Raw genomic sequence first — 18,248 nt, forward strand, 5'->3', positions numbered from 1 at the left:
TTATGTTACTTCTAAACTCTATATCCTAATGATTATGTCTGATCACCTGTATAAAAATATATGTAAGAATGTGTAATTCTTGCCACATAACTCATTATTTAAAAACTTGAAAACACCCAAGAAGTAATCTCTTAGATATCCCTATGTGTAGATCTACTCACAGATCTGGGAAATACTGCTTTGTACTATTGTCACTTGCACCCTTGCAGTAACTGCTGAGTCTCCACAACAAGAACACAAGAAGCCCCAGTATCACCACAGAGCTCCCTGGCTCCCCTTTAGGGATTAACAACATTCTTCCCCTTTCCACTGGTCACCTTGATCAGACTTTTCCAGTTCTTCTCCTGTTCTTCATGGAGAACTTGGAATATAGGAGACACCCAACATGGAATATGAAATATGGAAACCACTTGTCAAGAGTTTGCTAAGTAGTAGAGATATGCTTCGCTCTAAGCAGTGTTGGTAAATGAATCATGTTCGTAGATGCTTCATACACATCAGCACATGCAGACAGCTTTACTAACTGTATCACAGCAGGTAGGCATGAGCCTGTACAGGAAAGGAAGTGGGGCAAAAAGAGATGTGAAAAGGAGGAAAGACAAAAAAAAATGAAGGAGGGAGAGCTTAAAGGGGGAGCCTACAGTAGTACGGTTATAAGTCAAAGAGTTTAATTTCACGTTTCTCAGAGGTACCCGTTTAAATTCAGTCTCCTCTAAATGCTTTTAAAATTGATAGGCACTTTTAAACATGAAAACAGCCAAAATGGGCCATTTTCTTACTGAGCTGCATGGACCATTTCTCACCAGGCTCCTCCAGCTGCCTCCAACAATGTTCCCCATCAGCAAGCAGCTCCTGGGATTGGGTTACAGACAGGTCTGCAGCACCTGCCATAGCCTGCCATTTAAAACTACTGCAAAATAATGTTTTCTTCTCTCTGGGCTTAGTCTGCAAGCCAAAGAAAAGCAAAAAATTCAACTTAAAAAAATTTAATAGGTAGATATAGGTGAATTTATTTTAATATTTCAACTATTTTATCTTTTTTCCTATTTTGAACCAAAATTTATAGGCCAGGAATCTTTCTTAGAACCTTAGTCCTTTAACAAACAAGCTTCCATCACTGCAAATATCACTGATGTTTCCCTAAATATAAACTTAAGTTACCTATGTATTTTATTTATGGCTCTCTTTTAAAGCCTTTTGGATAGCATATGGTTCATGAGATACAGTGTAAGAAACATTGTAAAATGAAATTTCCCTGTCTTAATTAATGAAGCATCCTGGTAGGATACTTTAGATTTATTAACAATTAAACCACCTCATCGAGATATTTCATCAAATTGAAGATATGGAGACCCAGCTATATTGGTGCTATCATTTGCTATTACTGTTAGAACAGAACTTAGGAAAGCAGAGCCTTTGTTTAAAAACAGCTTGCAGTTACATGTACCATTTAATGCAGACTTATGGTCAGGTTAATGAATTTCCCAGTGCATACACACATTTTTACTAGACTGCCTTCATCTGGGAAGGCATGGATAAAAAAAGGAAATTATTGATTTTTTTCTCTTCATGTAACATAAAGTATAGATGAGTTATTTTAAGGCATGAGTATATTACACTCTATATTTTCTGTGATGTAAATTAATAATATAAAGTTCCTAAAGGAATTACTTTGACATATTTAATAATACTACATCTTGCAATACTAAGTAGTTAAAGAAGGGGAAGAGAGAGGAAAGGGAGTATGAAGTATTGTATAATGTCTTAATTCCACTTAAGTAATCATGTAAAACAGAAAAAAGGGGGAGAATGCAGGATAAATAGAGAAAAAAACATATTGTATATTTCAGTGAGAAAAGTACTTGATAAGCAGTGCATTCGTTTGTATTTTTCAAATCTATCTTTAGCCTAATGTTAAGACTCCTTAGAAAACAGCAGAATAATAGGAAACTCTAATTTTCATATTAGACAAATAATTGCTATTATAACAGATTCTCTTGAAATTAATTTTCTCCTAAATAGTTAATATGTTCTGCTATACGAATTTCTACTGCATTTGTAAATAACTGCTTTATTTGCAAGGGTTGGGGGAATGTGGAAAAGTTCCAAGACATTTTAAGCCTCTGCCCTTGAGAAGCCCACAGCCTCATGGTCTCTAGAATTGGCTAATTTCCCCTCCATCTTGCCCCATAACATATCTTGTATGTGTTATGTGCCTGTCCTCTCCCCTCAAATCCTACCTCCCTGCCATCAAGAGGGTATTATAAAAAGAGTACTTTGTGCTCCTATCCTAAAGGTATAACCAATGCATTTTGAAATAGAAGTTCTTCATAGATGCTGTAGGTATCTATGAAGATACCTACATAGAAGAGAAGAGCTCTTCTCTTCTACGGATAGAGAAGAGCTCCCACCATCTTAGACTATTGCCTTCTCACCATTCCTGCTGGGGTCCTTCCCAAGCATTGACTGCGCTTTTGAAGAAAACTGCCTTTCTATTTCAGTTTTTAAAAATCAAAGGTTTCAGAAACAGATTTCCTCCTGAATTCCTGCTCCACCACCGAGCAGCTCTGTGACCTTAGTTAAGCTACTTTGCCCGCAGAATTTCAGTTTTCTCACCTGCAAAATAGGAATAATAAAAAGAGAGAGAGAACAGCAGAATAAGGGGAAGATTTAGTTTATAAATGTTGAGAAAACACTTCTCAAACATTATAACGTTCTTCTCTTTCTCTTTTTAAAAAATTTACTTCTAATGTGTATTTCCAAAGCTCCCAAGGGTTTTTGTTCAGGTCACAATCTTTCAATTATTAGGCATTGGCCATCCCATGTCTGCACTCTGAGTTTTCTGCCTTCTTTCTCCTGTTTTGCTTGCTACTGATGCATTGGCCCGAATCACCATCACAGTCAGAGTTACTGTAAGGAAAATAAACCAACAACTGTGTTCAAAATCATAAGAACAGCAGCCAAACTATCATTTATGTTTCACAAACACACTCCTTAGAACCAGTTGCTATTCTTCACAAAACTTCAGTAATTTTCTTCTTCCTTTTACATCATCTCAGAACCCACCTTCTCATCTCATGTCATTCCTGATAACCACACCATGCAACCAGTCTGCCCATTGGTTTCTGTCTCAAAATAAATCCTTCTTTTATTCTTTTATTGCATGTTTTCTTTATTTGAAGCATCTTGCTTGTGACATAATATGTCACAATAAATTTCATCATCAAGAAAGCATCTTAAATGTAAGGACAACATTAACACATAATGAAAAAATTAAATACATAGAAAAAAACTTATTTGAACCATCCATAAAAGCTCCTTTTTCCTCTCCAGGCCATTTTAACACATTTTTATTTGCATTTTGCATTTTACATAGTTGCCAACTTAAGCCAAGCACACCCAGGAAAAGTTAGGTTTCAGTGGGTTCAAACTGGGAAATATCTATTTCAGCCATTAAACTCTGCTCACTCCGCGTGGGGATGCCAGACTCACACAAACCAACAAGCAGCCACATGGTGACCAAATGGACCCTGCTTCTCAGGATCATTTCAAGATGGCACAAGGTGGGGTGTAAGATAGAGAGTAATGTTGAAGGAACTGTGTTCTTTTCTCAAAGGTAAAACCAATGTATTTTGAAATAAAAGTTCTTAGTAGGTGGTATAGGTAACAGGCAGAGAAGAACTCCTACCATCTTAGACTGTTGCTTTATTCTCACCATTCCTGCTAGGGTCCTTCTCAAGCACTGGTTGCTCTTTTGAAGAACACTGCCTTTCTAATCCAGTCTTTAAAAATCCAAGATGTTCACCTTCTTGCCCAGGTAATTCACGCCTAATTGTAATGCCAAAGAGAGTCTCAATTCAGGCATTTTGTGTTCTTCTCTCGCATTGGTGCTATTGTCCTGTGTTGTATGTATTGGGTGAAGAAAAAAGGCCCTCCACACGGAAGCAAGTGTGTCGGAAACTTGTTCAGAGTTGGTAACTGAGGATGAGGAGGCCTTCCTTTGGAGCCATGACCCTTTCCTCTCACTATAAGGATGCATTCAGTGTCAAATTGGTTCATCTGTAACCAAATCCACAAGGCTTAGTTATCGAACTAAATGATTTATTGAAAAGTGATCCATGTGTGAATTGACAGCACAGTGCTGCAGAAGCACTCCCAGATCACACAACATTGAAGTAGCCTGTCCTACAGTGAAGAACTGGTTGGAGCTGGAAGGGGCCGGTGTTGTCATCCCATGTCTATATCTGAAAAATGATTGACCTCAGATAAGTCAGTCACTCAGGACCAAGCCTCTCCTTTAAAATGCTGACAATAATGGATGCTGACTTCTAGCCTTCTCACAGTGGTGTTTTATGTAAAACACAATGACCTTTTGAGAAAATAAGATTCTAGGAAAGAAAAGAGCTCTGTAAACTCAGGATTCAAATACAATTAACAAGTATTAATTGATGTTATTAAAAACAGGTTAGATCAATAGTGTATCTAGCACCATCCAGGCTAATTAATGAAAAGTAGTATATGGAGTCCCTTTATCTCAAGACAAGTTGAAATTACTTAAAAGTGTCTTGATAGAGGTTTAAATTTTTAGGATAGGCTGGATTGCAATACATTTGAAAGGATCCCTAAGGGGCACAAATTCTAGATTCCCAGTAGAAACCATACTCTAACTTCTTTATCAAACAAGGAATTTCCGGAGCAAGATGGCCGAATAGGAACAGCTCCAGTCTCCAACTCCCAGCGCGAGCGACACAGAAGACCGGTGATTTCTGCATTTTCAACTGAGGTACTGGGTTCATCTCACTGGGGAGTGCCGGACGATCGGTGCTGGTCAGCTGCTGCAGCCCGACCAGCGAGAGCTGAAGCAGGGCGAGGCATTGCCTCACCTGGGAAGCGCAAGGGGGAAGGGAATCCCTTTTCCTAGCCAGGGGAACTGAGACACACAACACCTGGAAAATCGGGTAACTCCCACCCCAATACTGCGCTTTAAGCAAACAGGCACACCAGGAGATCATACCCCACACCTGGCCGGGAGGGTCCCACACCCACGGAGCCTCCCTCATTGCTAGCACAGCAGTCTGTGATCTACCGGCAAGGCAGCAGCGAGGCTGGGGGAGGGGCGCCCACCATTGCTGAGACTTAAGTAGGTAAACAAAGCTGCTGGGAAACTCGAACTGGGTGGAGCTCACAGCAGCTCAGGGAAACCTGCCTGTCTCTGTAGACTCCACCTCTGGGGACAGGGCATAGTAAACAATAACAAACGCAGCAGAGACCTCTGCAGACGCAAAGGACTCTGTCTGACAGCTTTGAAGAGAGCAGTGGATCTCCCAACACGGAGGTTGAGACCTGAGAAGGGACAGACTGCCTGCTCAAGTGGGTCCCTGACCCCTGAGTAGCCTAACTGGGAGACATCCCCCACTAGGGGCAGTCTGACACCCCACACCTCACAGGGTGGAGTACACCCCTGAGAGGAAGCCTCCAAAGCAAGAATCAGACAGGTACACTCGCTGTTCAGAAATAGTCTATCTTCTGCAGCCTCTGCTGCTGACACCCAGGCAAACAGGGTCTGGAGTGGACCTCAAGCAATCTCCAGCAGACCTACAGCTGAGGGTCCTGACTGTTAGAAGGAAAACTATCAAACAGGAAGGACACCTACACCAAAACCCCATCAGTACATCACCATCATCAAAGACCAGAGGCAGATAAAACCACAAAGATGGGGAAAAAGCAGGGCAGAAAAGCTGGAAATTCAAAAAATAAGAGCACATCTACCCCGGCAAAGGAGCGCAGCTCATCGCCAGCAACGGATCAAAGCTGGACGGAGAATGACTTTGACGAGATGAGAGAAGAAGGCTTCAGTCCATCAAATTTCTCAGAGCTAAAGGAGGAATTACGTACCCAGCGCAAAGAAACTAAAAATCTTGAAAAAAAAGTGGAAGAATTGATGGCTAGAGTAATTAATGCAGAGAAGGTCATAAACGAAATGAAAGAGATGAAAACCATGACACGAGAAATACGTGACAAATGCACAAGCTTCAGTAACCGACTCGATCAACTGGAAGAAAGAGTATCAGCGATTGAGGATCAAATGAATGAAATGAAGCGAGAAGAGAAGCCAAAAGAAAAAAGAAGAAAAAGAAATGAACAAAGCCTGCAAGAAGTATGGGATTATGTAAAAAGACCAAATCTACGTCTGATTGGGGTGCCTGAAAGTGAGGGGGAAAATGGAACCAAGTTGGAAAACACTCTTCAGGATATCATCCAGGAGAACTTCCCCAACCTAGTAGGGCAGGCCAACAATCAAATCCAGGAAATACAGAGAACGCCACAAAGATACTCCTCGAGAAGAGCAACTCCAAGACACATAATTGCCAGATTCACCAAAGTTGAAATGAAGGAAAAAATCTTAAGGGCAGCCAGAGAGAAAGGTCGGGTTACCCACAAAGGGAAGCCCATCAGACTAACAGCAGAGCTCTCGGCAGAAACTCTACAAGCCAGAAGAGAGTGGGGGCCAATATTCAACATTCTTAAAGAAAAGAATTTTAAACCCAGAATTTCATATCCAGCCAAACTAAGTTTCATAAGTGAAGGAGAAATAAAATCCTTTACAGATAAGCAAATGCTTAGAGATTTTGTCACCACTAGGCCTGCCTTACAAGAGACCCTGAAGGAAGCACTAAACATGGAAAGGAACAACATGTACCAGCCATTGCAAAAACGTGCCAAAATGTAAAGACCATCGAGGCTAGGAAGAAACTGCATCAACTAAGGAGCAAAATAACCAGTTAATATCATAATGGCAGGATCAAGTTCACACATAACAATCTTACCCTTAAATGTAAATGGACTAAATGGTCCAATTAAAAGACACAGACTGGCAAACTGGATAAAGAGTCAAGACCCATCAGTCTGCTGTATTCAGGAGACCCATCTCACATGCAGAGACATACATAGGCTCAAAATAAAGGGATGGAGGAAAATTTACCAAGCAAATGGAGAACAAAAAAAAGCGGGGGTTGCAATACTAGTCTCTGATAAAACAGACTTTAAACCATCAAAGATCAAAAGAGACAAAGAAGGCCATTACATAATGGTAAAGGGATCAATTCAACAGGAAGAGCTAACTATCCTAAATATATATGCACCCAATACAGGAGCACCCAGATTCATCAAGCAAGTCCTTAGAGACTTACAAAGAGACTTAGACTCCCATACAATAATAATGGGAGACTTCAACACTCCACTGTCAACATTAGACAGATCAACGAGACAGAAAGTTAACAAGGATATCCAGGAATTGAACTCATCTCTGCAGCAAGCAGACCTAATAGACATCTATAGAACTCTCCACCCCAAATCAACAGAATATACATTCTTCTCAGCACCACATCGTACTTACTCCAAAATTGACCACATAATTGGAAGTAAAGCACTCCTCAGCAAATGTACAAGAACAGAAATTATAACAAACTGTCTCTCAGACCACAGTGCAATCAAACTAGAACTCAGGACTAAGAAACTCAATCAAAACCGCTCAACTACATGGAAACTGAACAACCTGCTCCTGAATGACTACTGGGTACATAACGAAATGAAGGCAGAAATAAAGATGTTCTTTGAAACCAATGAGAACAAAGATACAACATACCAGAATCTCTGGGACACATTTAAAGCAGTGTGTAGAGGGAAATTTATAGCACTAAATGCCCACAAGAGAAAGCAGGAAAGATCTAAAATTGACACTCTAACATCGCAATTAAAAGAACTAGAGAAGCAAGAGCAAACACATTCGAAAGCTAGCAGAAGGCAAGAAATAACTAAGATCAGAGCAGAACTGAAGGAGATAGAGACACAAAAAACCCTCCAAAAAATCAATGAATCCAGGAGTTGGTTTTTTGAAAAGATCAACAAAATTGACAGACCACTAGCAAGACTAATAAAGAAGAAAAGAGAGAAGAATCAAATCGACGCAATTAAAAATGATAAAGGGGATATCACCACCAACCCCACAGAAATACAAACTACCATCAGAGAATACTATAAACACCTCTACGCAAATAAACTGGAAAATCTAGAAGAAATGGATAATTTCCTGGACACTTACACTCTTCCAAGACTAAACCAGGAAGAAGTTGAATCCCTGAATAGACCAATAGCAGGCTCTGAAATTGAGGCAATAATTAATAGCCTACCAACCAAAAAAAGTCCAGGACCAGATGGATTCACAGCTGAATTCTACCAGAGGTACAAGGAGGAGTTGGTACCATTCCTTCTGAAACTATTCCAATCAATAGAAAAAGAGGGAATCCTCCCTAACTCATTTTATGAGGCCAACATCATCCTGATACCAAAGCCTGGCAGAGACACAACAAAAAAAGAGAATTTTAGACCAATATCCTTGATGAACATCGATGCAAAATCCTCAATAAAATACTGGCAAACCGGATTCAGCAACACATCAAAAAGCTTATCCACCATGATCAAGTGGGCGTCATCCCTGGGATGCAAGGCTGGTTCAACATTCGCAAATCAATAAACATAATCCAGCATATAAACAGAACCAAAGACAAGAACCACATGATAATCTCAATAGATGCAGAAAAGGCTTTTGACAAAATTCAACAGCCCTTCATGCTAAAAACGCTCAATAAATTCGGTATTGATGGAACGTACCTCAAAATAATAAGAGCTATTTATGACAAACCCACAGCCAATATCATACTGAATGGGCAAAAACTGGAAAAATTCCCTTTGAAAACTGGCACAAGACAGGGATGCCCTCTCTCACCACTCCTATTCAACATAGTGTTGGAAGTTCTGGCTAGGGCAATCAGGCAAGAGAAAGAAATCAAGGGTATTCAGTTAGGAAAAGAAGAAGTCAAATTGTCCCTCTTTGCAGATGACATGATTGTATATTTAGAAAACCCCATTGTCTCAGCCCAAAATCTCCTTAAGCTGATAAGCAACTTCAGCAAAGTCTCAGGATACAAAATTAATGTGCAAAAATCACAAGTATTCTTATACACCAGTAACAGACAAACAGAGAGCCAAATCAGGAATGAACTTCCATTCACAATTGCTTCAAAGAGAATAAAATACCTAGGAATCCAACTGACAAGGGATGTAAAGGACCTCTTCAAGGAGAACTACAAACCACTGCTCAGTGAAATCAAAGAGGACACAAACAAATGGAAGAACATACCATGCTTATGGATAGGAAGAATCAATATCGTGAAAATGGCCATACTGCCCAAGGTAATTTATAGATTCAATGCCATCCTCATCAAGCTACCAATGAGTTTCTTCACAGAATTGGAAAAAACTGCTTTAAAGTTCATATGGAACCAAAAAAGAGCCCGCATCTCCAAGACAATCCTAAGTCAAAAGAACAAAGCTGGAGGCATCACGCTACCTGACTTCAAACTATACTACAAGGCTACAGTAACCAAAACAGCATGGTACTGGTACCAAAACAGAGATATAGACCAATGGAACAGAACAGAGTCCTCAGAAATAATACCACACATCTACAGCTATCTGATCTTTGACAAACCTGAGAGAAACAAGAAATGGGGAAAGGATTCCCTATTTAATAAATGGTGCTGGGAAAATTGGCTAGCCATAAGTAGAAAGCTGAAACTGGATCCTTTCCTTACTCCTTATACGAAAATTAATTCAAGATGGATTAGAGACTTAAATGTTAGACCTAATACCATAAAAATCCTAGAGGAAAACCTAGGTAGTACCATTCAGGACATAGGCATGGGCAAAGACTTCATGTCTAAAACACCAAAAGCAACAGCAGCAAAAGCCAAAATTGACAAATGGGATCTCATTAAACCAAAGAGCTTCTGCACAGCAAAAGAAACTACCATCAGAGTGAACAGGCAACCTACAGAATGGGAGAAAATTTTTGCAATCTACTCATCTGACAAAGGGCTAATATCCAGAACCTACAAAGAACTCAAACAAATTTACAAGAAAAAAACAAACAACCCCATCAAAAAGTGGGCAAAGGATATGAACAGACATTTCTCAAAAGAAGACATTCATACAGCCAACAGACACATGAAAAAATGCTCATCATCACTGGCCATCAGAGAAATGCAAATCAAAACCACAATGAGATACCATCTCACACCAGTTAGAATGGCGATCATTAAAAAGTCAGGAAACAACAGGTGCTGGAGAGGATGTGGAGAAATAGGAACACTTTTACACTGTTGGTGGGATTGTAAACTAGTTCAACCATTATGGAAAACAGTATGGCGATTCCTCAAGGATCTAGAACTAGACGTACCATATGACCCAGCCATCCCATTACTGGGTATATACCCAAAGGATTATGAATTATGCTGCTATAAAGACACATGCACACGTATGTTTATTGCGGCACTATTCACAATAGCAAAGACTTGGAATCAACCCAAATGTCCATCAGTGACAGATTGGATTAAGAAAATGTGGCACATATACACCATGGAATACTATGCAGCCATAAAAAAGGATGAGTTTGTGTCCTTTGTAGGGACATGGATGCAGCTGGAAACCATCATTCTTAGCAAACTATCACAAGAACAGAAAACCAAACACCGCATGTTCTCACTCATAGGTGGGAACTGAACAATGAGATCACGTGGACTCAGGAAGGGGAGCATCACACACCGGGGCCTATCATAGGGAGGGGGGAGGGGGGAGGGATTGCATTGGGAGTTATACCTGATGTAAATGACGAGTTGATGGGTGCAGCACACCAACATGGCACAAGTATACATATGTAACAAACCTGCACATTATGCACGTGTACCCTACAACTTAAAGTATAATAATAATAAATAAAAAATAAAAATTAAAAAAAAAAAACAAGGAATTTCCAAACCTACAGGGGAATAGAAAGGAAGTCCAGTACAGAATTTATTGCTTTGTGCCCCTTATGTGATATTATTTAGTTGCCACACTGATGTGTTTAAGATGTACTAGGTACAGTTCTGTGCCTTTTGGGGGTTTGAGTGAGGACTCTTTAAAGCGAATGTATCACCACATTTGATCAATTCACAGGGAGAGTGGACCATACACATGATGGCTTTGGATATATTCTTAAATGAGATAGTACACTATAATGCAGTGTGGGATTGTGCAAGATTTGGCAATCTTTCAGAAGAGAGGAGTGATAAATTGCTGAGTAGCTGAGTACTGGCCTTGGGGGAAAGGAGTTTAACTAGAGAAAGGAAGAGGCACAAAGAAGGTCCCTTTGCTAAGAAACACCTCTCTGATTTGAGTTTCATTTGCATTAAACATTCTCCTTGTAAAATACAAATATTCCTTGAGGAGGAGTTACTTTGATCAGCTCAATTTCTGGCTTGATATGGATGGGTCGGAAACTGAGAGGAGTTTTGCTATGGGACTGGTGGAGTGATGGGAGGAAAGATCATTTGGAACGTGAGTCACTTTAAAGGCAGCCAGATCTGATGGATGTAATGCTTAAGGGACCGTAAACAGCTCAGGGCAGCAATGAGAGGAGGCACCAGGAAGAGGAAGGGGAGTCAAACCATGGGAGATGTACTTTATCAACCAGGCAATATTTTCTAGTACAACTGGCCAGGGGCATTGAACATTATTCTCCGTGATTCCTTGGTCTCCATTGTGGTAGGATACTGACTCTTACTTTGAAAGAACACAAAGTTAAGAGTTCAAAGACTTGGGCTTGGCTTTCTCAGTGTGAGTAGTCCATTTGCCACATTTCTTTTGCCTGCCTCATCCTGTACCTCTGCCAGGTAGAATGATTGAGACCTGCTCCTGCCACTCTTACCAGGGCATTTTGAGAACAAATAAGTAAATTTCTTGTTAAGCAAATTTGATGCCCGAATCTGAGGAATGCTAGGATTTAAAATAATAAGTGAAAACCTCATGGGACTGATGTTCTTGTAGCCTCTTCAGGCTAATAAGAGCAGGCTGGTTACATGTATATGTTTAAGAAATTAGAGTCTTGGTATTGTTAAAGCAAACTAAATATGGCCTGAGAAGGACTCTGTGGAAGAACCATAACCTGGCTTAATAGGCAGACAAAATTGAAAATCTAACATAGTAGTATGCACCTGTAACAATAGCTGAGTGTTGGCCAATCCCAGTGGCCATACTTCACTCCTACACTGTTGAGTGTTCAAACTGTGTTCAAATAAGGCAAAACCCGAGCTGTAACCAATCCAGCTGTTCTGTACCTCACTTCCAATTTCCGTATATCATTTCCCCTTTTTGTCTATAAATCTTCTTCCACCTAGTGGCTGTGCTGCAGTCTCTGGAAATCTGCTGTGATTCTTGGGGGGGGGGGGGTTGCCCGATGTGCAAATTTTTCATTGCTCAATAAAACTCCTTTACATTTCATTCAGCTGAAGTTTTTCTTTTATCAGTACCTACAAATAATATTCTTAGAAAAAAATAAAGTTGTCTTCTGCATAACAGAAAGCAAACATAATTTTACTAGGGATCTAGAACCCTTTCTGGGAAGTCACAGAGTATGGGATCAGCAGAAGAGGACTGACACTTCATGCCAGCTAGACTCCTAAGATCGTATACATTATCTCATGTAATCTTCACTGTAATCTAAAACAAATGCTAATAGTGTACCTATTTAATAGATTAGGAAACTGAGGCATAATGAATATGGCCCAGATACCATAGCCTGTAAATGCTGAAGCCAGAATTCAAATACAGATACTGTGACTTTTTCGTTAAAGGGCTAGATCATAAATACTTTCAGCTTTGCAGGTCATACAGCCTGCAGATCACAGTCATTCAATTCTGCCATGGCAGTGAGAAAGTAGACAGACAATATGGCAATGAACGAGCATAGCTATGTCCATAAAACTTCATTTACAAAAACAGGTAGGTGGTTACCTGGATTTGGCTCCTGGCCCTAATGCGTCAACCCCAGCTATTGATCATTATTACATGATACTACCTCTTACTATATATAATTTCAAGCTGAAATTATTTCGTTGCTTCTGTACATTGGTTGTTATTTAGTACACACTGACCTCTTTGTTATTCTGTTAAGTAGCCCAAGACGATGATGTATTGAAAATGTATGGCTTCCTTTTATGAAAGCTTAGGTTTTACCAATCATCTGTTGGTGCATCTCATCACTTATCTCTTAGAAATAGAAGCACAGAGGCTATATTTTATACCTGCTCAGTCATCTAAGGCTCTTGACTAGCAAGAAAACGCACTCTGTTGACTCAAAATCCTGTCCCACATGGTGCAGCCAGCTTGGTTGTTAGGGTATTTGTTTCTAAAGATCAAGCAACAATATACTACACTCTGATGATCCAGAACAGATGTGGGGATAAAGTCTAAGCTGAAAATATTCCTGGGGAACTTAAACTAGGAACAGAGGCATTTCCACCGGGCATGTGGCAAGCTGGAGTTTGGAAAATGTTCTCTGTCTTGTAAGATTTCAGTGTCCCACTGAGCTCCCCACCTTTGACATAGTTGCAATGAGAGAAGGTTGGATTTGCAAGTGGTGTTGACCTTGTTGCCAAGGGAAGTAAAGTAGATTTGGTATTTGGTTCCACTCTCCATCCCTAAATGTGACAGCAGGGAAAGGGCCCCTGAAAAAAAAAAAAGGATTATGAAGCTGACCCCAGTATGCTTGCTGCAGTTTGGTGCTTGTGTATTTGTATCTCTTTTCTTTACTACCTCTACTTTGAAGATGATTGTATTCATTTTGTTTGGGTGCTATATTCTCTGCCTAAATCCCAGAGAAGGCATTAACAAGAAAGTGTTCGTACTGACAAACTGACAAAGATGTTGGCCAATTCACCAGTCCCTAAATCATATGAGCATTTAACTGTTACAGTTAGGTTTGTGGGTTCTCTTTTCCCTATTCATATTCTATTTCTCTCTCCCTCCCTCTGTCCCTCTTTCTCTCTTAGTCACTACCTAGTTACCTTGTTTCTATAGCTACTAATAGCAGAGCTACCCTCGAAACTATAATGGAGTTTGCCTCTCCTATTCTTATTTTAAAGAAAATAGAAAATTGAGTACTTTAAAACTTAGTGAATTTCTGCTTTTTAATTGCTCTGCTTCTGATGGAAAATCCACTTTACCCTACCTGATTTTATATCACTGGAAATGGGACTGGCATCATATCTACATTTAGATTATGGGACAGATAGAGTTCTCTTTTTTGAACTGAATTCTAGAAAATAAACCATTGTTCTCCTTTCCAAAAGGAAGTAGTAGATAATAAAACCTACATGTATTTGCACAAGTTATTTTAGATACTCTGAATTAAGAGAAAATGCATTATTCACTTTGGCAATTCCAAATTTCAATTAAATTTCCCTTTAAAAAATAGTGCCACTGAATGTATTACAAGTAAAAGTATTCCCATTTTTTGCCTGGAGGCAGAAAATGTTTAACAAATTTATGATAAAGCAATATTTTTCTATCAATCAATCCCCCTAGAGGGCATTAACTGCTCTTAGGGAGTTTATTGCAGAAGATGACACAACCGACGTGCACAAAAAACAGTAAGCATACTGTGAAGTGGAGGAGGAAATGGAACACTCTAACATCACATCCCGGTCATACCAAGGTCCATTGACCCTGTATTCATTCCAGATAATTAATTTACCACACATTAAACCTCGATGTGAAGAAGGCTGTTGTGCATTGTGTCGGAATAAAAAGTGTTATTGATTTAGGATTTCTATTGTATCATGTGCTGACAGAAAAAACAACAACAATCAAGTTATATCTCAAAGATGGAACAAACCTGTGCTGAAGGACAAAATTGCTAAATAAGTGCACTCTGGAATACACTTAGCTGAAGCAGCTCTGCCTGAAAGGGGTTCTGCAGGGTGAACTAGGAGGCATAATTAGAACCAACTGAAGTGTCTAAGAAATATTGATAGATAAGCACTCTAGAAATCAAATTTGGGGATGTGCTAATGATCCTCTTTACAGTAAAGGTCTAAAATAGCCCACTGCCCTCTGCCAAATCCAACCATTAATATTTATTAAATAAAATATGAGTGTACCATTAATTTTAAACAACTGACATGAATCGAAGCTTTCTCCCATTTGAAGCACAAAAATTATAAGGATGAGGCCACACAAGATTGAAGTCATGATGTTTTATAGATACCGAAAGAACTGGTTATCGATTTTAAAAATCAAGTGGCCTCATTAATATAACTTGCATATGGCAAGAAAGAAAAGACAACGAACAAAAATGTTCGGCTTCAAATCCTCAGTAACCAAGAGCAAGTCACTTAATTTCTCTGAAGGCACAACAGCCACATCTGTAAAGCAGAAATAGTAACACCCACTCTACTTACCCATAGGGCTAATACAGTAAATGAGATAATACATGAAAGTGATTGAAAATATTCTTCAATTCTATTCAAATACATTATTGAAATTATTTTACTTCAATAACAATTTTTGCTGTTACTTTCAGTGGCAAAAACCACAATTACTTTTGCATCAACCTAATGTTTGAAAAAATGATTTTTAAAAAGAATGCAATGACAAGGAGGACCTTTTTCCCTTGGGTGACACATTCTAAACTTTTTTTTAGCATATCACAAATCTTCTCCATTTTTCCTAGGTGGTTAACAATAACTTAATTTAGCCTGAAAATACTTATTTGAGGTCTAAAAAATGGTAGGACAAGATGGAGGTACAAAAATCAGTGACACAGTACAAAATAATCCTTAGAAGGCATTAACTACTCTTAAAAATGTGAACACCCATAGTTTCATGGGACAAAGCAATATGACCTGAATTCTTTCTCTAATTCAAGGCACTCTATATGTATTAATAGGACTTCCTCCTATTTTTCCTTCGGAAAAAATATCCGAAATATTTTTTCTTGTTTTATATACCATCCAAATACCTTTTTCACATGTAACATTTTCAAATCTACAGTAGAAAGTCGATTGATGGGACAGACCATCAATAGGTAGTTATATTGATCCTTCACAAGTTATTCCTATAATAAGAATAGAATTTCTATAAGCTTCATTGTTCAATGTGATACCCACTAGCCACATGTGGATATTTAAATGTAAGTTAATTAAAATTATAAAACTGAAAATTTAGTTTCTCAGTTAGCCTAGCAATATTTTAAGTGCTCAGTAGCCACACTAGTCACACAATAGCTGACTAGTGCCTTCTGCATTGGACAGTGCAAACACAGAATGTGTCTGTCCTCACAGAAAGTTCCAGTAGACTGCACTATTATTGAGGGTCTTTGAAATCAGAGACCCAGCTCACATCTCTGGGTATGAAACCTCATCTTTTTTTTTTTTTTCTTTTTTTTGGTATAAGCCATCCTCACTCTTAACCAAGGAACACTGTGTAGTTCTGATCTTCCAGCTCCTTGAAGCCTGAGTTTCTTGCAGGGTGTGAAACAGTTAAATTGTTTTGCTTTGTTATTTTACCACCAATCTCAGCATGTAGTTCGAGAACCATACTTATGAGGGTAGTAGAATTTATGCAATGCAAAAAAAAAAAAAAAAAAAAGTAGAAATAAAAGAGAAAAACTGAGTGAACAAAGGGTCTGCCTAGGTTTTCTGGGGTCCAGCTTCCAAATGGGATCCAAAAACTTGGGTGACTTTTCTTTTGGAAATGTAAATAGACTTCACTTAATGGTAAATTGTTATGTCCACCATATTAACAGACTCAATAGAATCACAGAGAAATTTTAAAACTTGCAGAAGAGTAAGAATCAGTATACGATCAAAGTAGCTAAGAAGACCTAAGCACCTACTAGCCCATAAGGCTGGAGAAAGTATACCTGTTGGCATAACCAGATGCACAATTTAAGGGGAAGCAGAAGAGAACTAGCATTTATTAAACATCTAGTATGTATTCACGGTAACCTTATGAAGTGGGTAGAATAAATACCATTTAACAGAGTAGAAAACTGATGTTTAGAGTATAATTCTCCAAAAGTCACACAGCTATTAAGTGATGTATATATAATTGAAACCTACATCTATCCAGCTCCAGTGCTCTTGTTTTTTCCCATTATACTTTGAAGACCTTCAAACAGAATAATATTAGTAGTAAAGGCTGAGGCTCCTGCCTTCTGATCATGGATGGAATCAAACTTAAGACTCCTCAGAGGGCAGTCAGCCAAGAACAAAATATAGCATAAGGTGAAAACTTAAGGACAATCAAACCTAGTACGCAGAAAGAGCACACAAATATGTAGAATGCTAAATGGCAGTACACTTCAGTAGCAAAGGAGTTTACATAACAAAGGCTGTAGAATAATATTAACATGCTATTCAAATGCAGAAGAGAACTTTTATTGCAGCTAAATATGAGGATTAACACAGAGCCCAAGAAAATCTAATAAGGAAGAAAGGTGGAAGATAAGAAGCTGGAATGAATACCTGATTCTACATGCATATAGAAAGACAATGTAATCCCTAGTAAGTGGACATAGAAATGTATAAAACAAAAACAATAATTTATATGTCTAAAATAACTCTTCAATATGCAGATTAACCATGGCAGTTTGAGGATCTTCTCAAGTAATTTATATTTTCCAAATTGAAAATTCCTTTTCTGCTTCAAGTCATGACGGAGTAACTGGAACAGGAGTTACCTTTCCACTGTAAAAAAAAAAAAAAAAAAAAAAATAGAAAATTGCACAAAATACACGAGACAACTGTTTTCAGACATTGGACAGCAAAAAAACATAAGGCTGTGTCCCTAAGAGAAGAGACACAAAAATGATAAGCCCTATGATTGCCCCGGATTTCTATCTAGGTATTCTTTCTGAATTGTAATGCAGAAAGGGGGAACTCAAGCAGATCATAGTGGTATTGCAGAGTTGAGGTGACAGAAAATAGAGTTCAGAAAGGCTGATGTGGCTGGAGTTTTAAGGGCACAGAACCAGACAGCAAAAGAATCAAGCTGAACTGTGATAATCTGCCAAAGCAAAATTTAACATTCTTTAAAACAAGACACAAAATTAAATAAACAACATTTATTGTGTCCAGCATTTTAAGAAATAGCTAGAGATATAATGATGCAAAAAGTTATAATCTATAACCAGGAGAGATATCAGTCAATAAAAGCAGACCCTCAAATGACAGAGATGATGAAATCAGCAGACAAGGACATTAAAGCAACTATTATAAATATGTCCTAGGATTGAAAAGAAAACATGTTTAAAACAACCTGTTTAAAAGTATATAATTAAGAGAGAAATGGAAGATATAAGAGAGAAC

This window comes from Macaca mulatta, chromosome 1, assembly GCF_049350105.2.
Source record: "Macaca mulatta isolate MMU2019108-1 chromosome 1, T2T-MMU8v2.0, whole genome shotgun sequence".
Taxonomy (NCBI): Eukaryota; Metazoa; Chordata; class Mammalia; order Primates; family Cercopithecidae; genus Macaca; species Macaca mulatta.